A 10,082-nucleotide genomic window follows, 5' to 3' on the forward strand; every position below is an offset into this window, starting at 1 on the left:
AATCCATATCTCCTGCATATCAAAAAACATTCAAATGGCTTAAAAACAGAGAAAATGAGTGGAAGATTAGATAAATCTACCTTTATAGAACACACAAAAATACATATCTAAAATTAATTGATCTATCTTTAAATGAGTGGAAGATGAGAACCATCTGATTAAAAATCTGCAAAAAAAAAAAAATAGATTAGGGAGAAAGACATGATACAAAACTGAAAAATTCATATAAAGTTTGGTGTTTTCAAGTCAAAGAGGTTAGAGTGGGTTTGGAGAGTTTTAGTTTGGGAAAAAAGTAAGACCTTTATAAAACAGGAAGCTACCAAATGAAGAAAAATCATACATAAAAACTTACCAAAACGCTAAGATCTGTTATGAAAGGGAGACTTCATCAGAAGACTTCCAAGAAGTTCAGACGACTTTCTGGAAGTCGTCTAGCGCATTATATTTTAGACGACTAACAGGTAAGTCGTCCCAGAAGTCTTTCAGATATGAAAAACCTGCATATCCAAATCCAGATCTGAAAAACCTGCACATCCAAAAACGTTCAAATGGCTTAAAAACAGAGAAAATGAGTGGAAGATTAGATAAATCTACCTTTATAGAACACACAAAAATACATATCTAAAATTGATAGATGTACTTTTAAATGAGTGAAAGATGAGAATCATGTGATGAAAAACCTGCAAAAAAAAGATAAATTAGTGAGAAAGACATGAGACAAAAACAATAAATTGATATAAAGCTTAGTGTTTATAAGTTCAAAGAGATTAGAGAGAGGTTGAAGAGTTTTAGAATGATGAACAATACATTTTTGTTGCAGCCATTTGAGAGGAGAAGAGAGAATGTGTAAATTTTTCTTTATATAGAGAGACAAAAAATCCAATTAGGTTAAAATATTTTTGATTCAGACGACTTCCTAGATGACTTATTTGTAAGTCGCCTAGAAGATTTTAATATTTTTAACGAAAAATTATAATATTTTTAGCGGGGAAAATAAAATAGAAGACTTCCCAGACGACTTACAAGTAAGTCATCTAGTTTAAATTATTTAAGCGGAAAAATAATTTTTTAAAAAAAATTTAGGTGGGAATATTTGAACGACTTACATGTAAGTCGTCTAGTAAATATTATTCACCAGACGACTTCCATGGAAGTCGTCTAGGCCCTAAACATAACCTCTAAACTTAATTAACTAACTATACATTTCATAAAATCAAATTAAACTTCAAAATTGTTTACTATACACAAAAATAAACACTTACAGGTAAAAATTTAATTTTTAAAAAAAGCATTCAAGCTTTCCAAAATCTAACCCTAAGAATACATACAATACTACAACATATGTTGTCAAACCCTAGATCAAAGAATACCATGATTCACTACCTACACTCATCTATGTTGAAAACAATTTAGTTTTGTTATATTTTAATTTATATCACTTAAAACTGTTTATAATTACATGATTTTAATTTTTCACTTATCAAAATATTTTTTTTAAAAATTTAAAAATTATTTTTAAGATCAGCTACACCAGAAGACTTACTTGGAAATCGTCTAGAAGACTTCTAGCATCTTAGACGACTCAGACGACTTACTGAGGCTATATTCGTAAAAATGACTTCTGTTTTTTTGTTTGGTCACAAGGGGCTGGCTGTATTTTCACAAGGCCTTTAGGTTAGTTTTGCATTTGATTCAAGTTTGGGTATAGACTTGTATTTAAAATCAAGTTGTGAGTCATATTTGGCAAATTCCCCTTAATTTTATTTAGTTTAACAATTACGCAAATGCAATGGATATCAGCGGTATATATTTACAAAGGAATATCAACTGTATTTTAGAAGTGGTGTCTTTAAAATAAAACTATAAACAATTTTATTGCCCTAACACGTAGGTTTATCTAAAACACGATTCTGCAATATAAACAGTTTCTTCTGTGATGCAGCTGGCTCGCTAATCAGAAGACTGCTCCTTGTTTCAGTTTGTGTAGGTTGGTCTGTGTCTCCATTTCAACCTTTGGTGTGTGAAGAGATTGGTTACGGTTCTCGTAATCAACTATAGGCGAGGTGCTTAGACCGTTTGGGTTGTCTCCAAACTTAAGCTTACCTCAGAGACTCCTTGTGGTGACCGGCACTTCCCAGTGTCGACGGTGGTCTTTAGGACTATTTCGGCAGTGTTTGGTCACTCTTCTTGTAGGCCTTGTGAGCATGGTCGGGATGTATGTTGTAACAAGCAGTTCATCGAGCCCGTCTTTTTGCTTTTGTTGGAGAGCCTCCAGGGATGCTTTAGGTTCCAAGCTAGGTAGGTCCGCTGGGGGTTCTCCGTTGTGGGTGCGTGAGAGGAGGATAGTCGTCGGATTAGTCAACCATGACTCTTCTTCTTGGTGGCGTTGTGTACAAAGAAAGCTCGTGCAGGAACATGATCTGGGGTTGTCTCTTGTCCAATATTGCTATGGTATGATGGTGCTGCTTTCTCTGTCTGCTTGGTGTAGGGCTTTGGTGTGTGGCGATCTTTGGAAGTTTTTGTTTCTTTCCGAATAAATGCTCTGCCTTGTCGACCGGGTGTGTTTGGCCTTGTGTGTTGCTGTCTAGCCATGTTGGTTTCTGTTTTGGAGGTCTACTGCGAGCTGTTCTCGGTTAAACCAAATCTTAAAGAGCAGTTCATTGGGTACGCCAATTTCTACTGGGCTCTGTCTCTCGCAATAACTGTGGTTTCTCTTTTTGTGACAAGCGGTTAGTGCTAATGGAGTAGTGCCTTCTGGTAAGTAGTTATACCGTAGTGTCAGCCATCTTTTAGAGTAGGAAGGGTTTTTGTTTAGTTGTTTTTTTCATGTATTCTGCTTCTCTTTTTTTCTATGTAATTCTGTCAAAAATTTAGAAATCCTGATAATAATATTTTTATATTTTTACCAAAAAAAAAAAAATCGTAGTGAGGAAAAAAATGACACACTTATTATCCGGATATATTACGAGTCAATAGACAAGGCTTAATCTAATATTTATCTCAACTTAGCATATTAGTAGTTGCAAATAAATAAAATACTTGAAAATCAAAGAAGAGAATATAGATGAAATTTGTATAATTGACACCAAAAGATTCGAAATGATATAACATACAAATGTGGGGGAAAAAAAACGAAACGTGGGAAATTGTTATCTACAAGTAATATGCATCTTATAGTATCGATTGTGATTGGCATATATATCAATCAATCTCATAATGCACTGAACCCCTATACTTTTATTTATTTATTTATTGGCAGTTTACGTTATATATGTGTTCTTATAAGAATATAGTATGATTAAACGATGATAACAACATAAAATGTTTGTGTATTACCAAAGTATTCATGATTGACGTGTTTTTAGGTAGTTTTTGTTTTAGGGTTAGGGCATCTCCATCCCAACTCTGTTTTTTTCTCTAAAATTGAGTAAAAGTGGATATGGAGTAAGGAATGCTCCAACCCAACTCTATATCTCACTCAATAATGAAATTTACTCCATAAATGGAGTAGTTTATTTTTTGTTTGTTCATCACTTCATAATGGAGTGGGAAATGAAGTAGAGTTAGAGCAATTTTACTCCATTTTCACTTTTACTCTATTTTGAAAGAAAAAATAGAGTTTTACATTGGAGATGTTCTAACCTCCGGGTGTTCGGCATACCGAACCCCAACTGATTAATTTTTTTAAATTAGTTTACTGCGCTAGTCAAACTCGGTTGCTCGTAATAAAAATTATTTATATCTCTGATACATGCGGATAAATTTAAATTGGTAGATTTTATATTCGGGGTAATTAGCACTTTTCCGCTTTACCACCCGATCATATTTGTATGGTTATTTTTAAGTAGTTTTGTATTTTTATATTTATTAAAATTATTAATAATTGTGGACATGCTCTTTTACTGTCAGGATATTTGAGTACAAGTGTTTTATCATTATATATTTTAAAATTTGTTTTGTATATATCCACCATACATATCGTATATGAAACTATGAATATATACGAGACAGCTCGTTGATATAAAATGTTGGTGCATGTCCTGTTTTATAAATCTGATCTCTGCGATAATGTTAATTTGTAGCAAAATTTTAACTTGGAAACAAGTTTATATGTATGAACTTAAAAACACATAGGAAACAATTTCACAAAAACTGGAGGGGGGCAAAATTACATAGTGAAATTGTGTGTATAATTAATACTCTCTCCTTTTCTTACTCAATGTTTTAGAGAATATATTTTGTTTCATTTTATATAAAGTTTTGGGATTTTTAATTTACGAACTAATAAAATAATTTATTAAACTTTTCTCAAAATAAATAATTATAGGAAGCTGTGTAAAAAGTGAACGTGACTATAGGTATTCACTGCTAGGAGCCTAGGAATAGCATTATCTTTCTGTAATCAAGTGTTCTTTAATAAAAATAATATTTTTTTTAATATGTATGGTTTAGGCTAAAACTTCATGTAAAACGGAACAGAAGGAGTATATACAATTTTAATATAAATTATTTCAAAACATATGTATATATATACAAATAACTGATTTCATTGCTTTCTTTTGGCATAATATACTTTATTTCATTTAAACAAAAAAAATATACTTTATTTCATTGTCAGAATAAAGTGAGACATCATATATTTTATGGATCACCAAATGGTATCTACTTTTCCCTCTCAACGGAAAGCCACTTTTTCCTTATTTATTATATTTTTCTCAGATATACATATCCATGATTTGTTTTTTGAAAAATATATACTCATGATTTAACCTATCAGATAAACATTAACACGAATATGTAGATGATATAAAGGTAGTTATATATATATATATATATTATACATTTTTGAAATGAGTTACAACATCATTGCCTACATGTTCAATGAATTGGATATATATTCTTAAGAGTCTTAACATTAAAATTTGTCTGGATCTTATAGTTTTATTAAAAATCTGTTTTATCAAGGACGATTAATCAAATATTATTGCGTCAAACATCAACAAGACAACAATGCAATATTATTCTAGCAGTCAATGTGACGTTAATAACAAACAAAAATTAACTTATGATGGATACCTTCAACAAACTCTTTTCATGGATACAATATTATCTCCAACGAACTACTTAATCTGAGTTTCGTTACAATTCTCTGATCATATATATTTTCAAAAACAAATAGTAACATTTTCAAAAGAAAAATAGTAACAATAATGTGAGTTGATCATGTTGAGATTGTGAAAGCTCATCTCCAACTCTATATTATCCAATTAATACGATATTGTCTATTTTGGGTCTTAGGCAAGTCTGTATGAATTTACTTTTGTTTTTCTTTTAAAATTGGAAATCTCTTTATATATTAGACATTCTTTGTCTAATTCTCTAACGTGAAATTTAGTTTGATATCTCACAAATCATAACTTTAAGATGACCTCAACCCTAGCAAAATAATGAATCAATGTATGACAAAAAATGCTAAAACTTTTTTTCCTTTTGACATTTAGGGGTTTTTCTATAGTTTACACTGGGAAAAGATATCCCATATGTAATAATAACATACATATACATGTACATATACAAACACATACATATACATGTACATATACATTGTTTGTATATGTCAATCATTTGTAGATTAGTGATGATTATCAGATAATCAAACAGACGTGCAGCTTGGAATGCTTCTAGTCCCAGCACCTGGATAACGTGCGTCATTCTTATTCTGTTATTTACACAAAATATGTGTTTGTAGTCAGTGTAAGTTTCATTATATGTTTGTATATAATATATAGAAGCACTATTATATAGTTTAGAGATTCGTTTATACTGGGAAACAAGAGTTTAGAGAGTTTTTCTCATTCAAAGATATAAGAGAATTATCTATATAAGAAATATAATTTTCATCTTTTCAAAAAAAAAAAAAATATATATATATATATAATTGACGGGATGAGGTAGCTAGTTTGGTAAGGATTTTGGGGGGCAATTGTCATGCTCCCGGGTTCGACGCCAGGCGGAGGGGAACTGCCCATCCTGTCATCAAATGCGGTACTGGGTGTTGGGCCTTGTCCCCAGCCCAGGTAAAGCCCTCTCGGGTGAAGTAGACCGCTGCCTAACCGGGCCCAGGGGAATGATCCACGTAAGTGAAGAACCCCTGGATTATCAAAAAAAAAAAAAAACAAGAGTTTGAGATTACACCCCAAAAAAGTTTAGAGATATTTATCTCCGTAAAAAAAGAAGAGTTTAGAGAATTTTTCTCATTCAAAGATATAAGAGAATTATCTATATAAGAATATAATTTTCATCTTTTCAAAAAAAAAATATAATATAATAGTATACAATAATCTGTATATAAAAAATATATATAAATTGAAAGAGAGAGAGAAGCAGAGGGAAAACAGTACTGTTGATCAAAGAGGGGCAGTTTGATTGGGCGAGGTTGAAGAAGCGTGTGACAGAGAACTTTGGGCTTATGATTGATTAAAATTAAAATTTATTTTATTTTCGCCGCCGCAATGCTAATGGACTCGTTCATAGTTTCCTTTACGACAACAATTAAAAATAGTATAACTATAAATAAATATTGGTGGTCGATTTTGATTTTCAGGTTTTCCATCATAATCATATGAACTGATTTTTGTTTGTCTTGATTATTTTTCGCAAGGTTTCATTTTAGTATTTTTTTTTTCGAAAACCATAATTTAATTAATTTTAAGGATAATGAAGTTGAATCGATGCATGCATACGCGGAAATTTGTACTAGATTCATGCAGTAATCCAAAACTTATTTTAGCGGAAAAAATAGTAATCCAAAACTTATATCCATAATGTTAGTAGTCGTGTATTAATTTAAATATGTTTCAAAAATACATACAATTAAGGAAAATTAGATGGACATGAAGTAATATTAAGGAGTATGAATCAACTTATTCACTGAAAAAGTGTTTTAAAAAGTTGGAAAATGTTCAGAATTAAGAAAACTCATGATCTATAACAACGTAACACAAAACATGATTAAAATTCACGTAAAACAGTTATTTATGAATGATTTCAACAATCTCAAAACATTGTATAGAGATTGTAGCATCAATCAATCGTCTACAAACAATTATCATATGGATTCACTACAAGAAATAGGCCGTCTCCGACAGAAAAAGACTATAGTACAATAATAAGTAAAAGTTAAATTTTGTATGACTGTCTCCGACGGATTATTTCCAATGAACACGGTTAATCCAAAACTTAACCCGTCGGAAACGGGATTTCCTGAAAAAAAATCTTGATGAACCGTGTTCATTGGAAATAAGTAAAAGTTAAATTTGTATGACTGTTACATATCAATAATTGGCTCATGCTTGTATATATCGTCACCATCCAGAGAGAGATAGGAATAACTGGCTCATGTTTTTATTCAGTGTTCCAACTGAATAAAAAGATAAAACGCATATATATCATCACCATCTAGAGAGAGAAATGATAGTACGTGGATGGTTCGGGTCCATGCATCAATAGTCCTAAGCATCTACTCCTATATAAAAGTACAAGAGCTAGCCCTAGCTATACAATTATATACACCACTCTTTATATATAATATTTATGTATGTATATTTGTGTGTTTCCTTCGCCTAAGCCTATAGCATTTGAAAGCTATAGTAGACCAACCAAAGAGACAGAGGTAAAGTAAAAGAAGTAAAAGAAGACATCTAATAAAGTTTTTAAAAAGACAAATAAAAGAGAGATCACTTCTTAAATCTTATTTTAGCTTTTCGAACTTCAACCTCAATGGGACCGCTAAAGAATCTTTTCTTGTTTAAAACTTTTTTCATTTTCTTGATATAGAAATTTACTCTCGAGGTCGGGGTTACTTTTATCAATATATACAATGATATCTATGTGTATCTCTAAAGCCTTTACAATCAATGGGACCAATACAGGCAGCTACTCGATTCGTATCCCATAAGATTGAAAATTCAATCACCTTAAAGTCATCAGTTACACAAAATTCAAAAGCATATATATCTCTGTCTCCAAACTCTTGTCACAATAACATGCAATAAGAAATAAGTCTTGACCATGAAATAACACACGAATCTTAAGCCCACAAGGAAACACAATAAACTATATAGCTTTATTACAAGATTAACTAATAACTAACAGAATGACACACGAATCTTAAGCCCACAAGGAAACACAATAAACTATATAGCTTTATTACAAGATTATGACATAACCGTGTCCGGATCCATCCGAAATATCCCCCACACACAAATAAAAATAATAAACTGGCGACTAAGCGTTACTAAACTAAGTTATCTTATACGACGATCAAGGAGGAAAAAAGAGTCAAAGATCTTGAAATTTAAAGCATATTCCTTAGCTTTAGCAAATAAAGATACCCAATTACGTAAAAGTTTGTCCACAGAAAAAACAATGATGAGTAAATTATAAGCTTTTGTTTCACAGGTTTCACAGAACAGAAGAAAATATGAATCTAGAGGTTTCGGATCATTGAATACGTGGACCAACAAGACCTGCCATTGAAGCTTCTTCATGACTTCATCTCCCACCAATAATAGCCTTCTCGGGACACATTGATGTGTGCAGCAGCACCAGAAAGGATATCCTCCACACACTTCGAAAGATTCCACGTTGCAATGTGGGCCTGAGATAAGTAGAGATCAGGCCCAATGATTTGATAATGACAAGACAACAAAGGATGGAGGACGACATAGACATCATAATATACAACAAGAGTTTAGCATTAATGATTGGTATAAATGTTGATTCTCGAAAGCTACACGTCGATGTAGTAAACATTAATGCACTACAAGAAAACACACCGAATTCCGACGGATCTTCCGACGGACACCAAGGTCGTCGGACATTTGCGACGGAATACTGACAAATTTCCGACCAAATCCAAAAAAATGAAGTCGTCGGAATTCCGTCGGCCATTTCCGACGGAATTCCGACGACATACGGTTCGTCGGAATTTTCCGACGACTTTTCGACGACATTCCGATAAAAAATGTAACCGTTGTAGTCGTCGGAAGTTCGTCGGTATTCCATCGGTATTTTCCGACGGAATTCCGACGAACCATGTGACCGTTGCCGACAAATACATATGACCGTTGTATAGCCGTTTGGGATTGGACAATTCCGACGGAATTCCGACGGACTTCTTTACATCCGTCGGAATTTCGTCGGAAAGTCGTCGGAGGTCCGTAAGCAATTTCCTATAAATACAACCCCTCCTCATTCAACTCATTCACACTTCATTCTCTCTTCATTCTCTTTAGTCATAACAATTCCGTGAAAATCATGTCTTCAGAAGTTTATTATCGTTCGTGGATGGATAAACCTCATTTGGATCCGAACACCAATTTGCTTACGGAAGAATACGTTCAAGGGATTGGAGAATTCATGAGGCTTGTTCAACAGCAACCGGATGCAAAAAGTGGTATGTTAAGATGTCCATGCTCTTCTTGCAATAATAATAAGGTTATAAAAGAATTTGATGTTTGGACTCATTTGTATATGAAAGGGTTTTCACGTAATTATAAAGTTTGGTACCTTCATGGGGAAACTGGTTATGAATATGGTAGTACTAGCGAACCTCAGCCTGTTAGTGAACCTCAGCCTGATATTAGGTTAGAAGAATCTAGAACAGATATAGATTATGGTGTAGGTACTGAGCAGATGGTACATGATCATTATAGAGGGGAAGAACCAAACCCCGAGTCTAGGAGATTTTTTGACATGTTGGATGCAGGAAAACAACCTTTGTATCAAAATTGTAGAGATGGTCATTCAGTCTTATCATCTGCAACTAGATTAATGGGTATTAAGACAGACTATAATTTGGCTGAAGAATGTATGGATGCGATTACTGATTTTGTCAAAGGTATTCTACCTGAGGATAACCTTGCACCGGGTTCATACTACGAGGTTCAGAAACTTGTTGCAGGTCTTCAACTACCGTATGAAGTGATAGATGTATGTATTGACAACTGCATGATCTACTAGAGAGCGGATGAGACACGGAATATATGCAAATTTTGTGGGAAACCTCGTTATCAGGACAC

Source organism: Brassica oleracea, chromosome C7 (genome assembly GCF_000695525.1).
Source record: "Brassica oleracea var. oleracea cultivar TO1000 chromosome C7, BOL, whole genome shotgun sequence".
NCBI lineage: Eukaryota > Viridiplantae > Streptophyta > Magnoliopsida > Brassicales > Brassicaceae > Brassica > Brassica oleracea.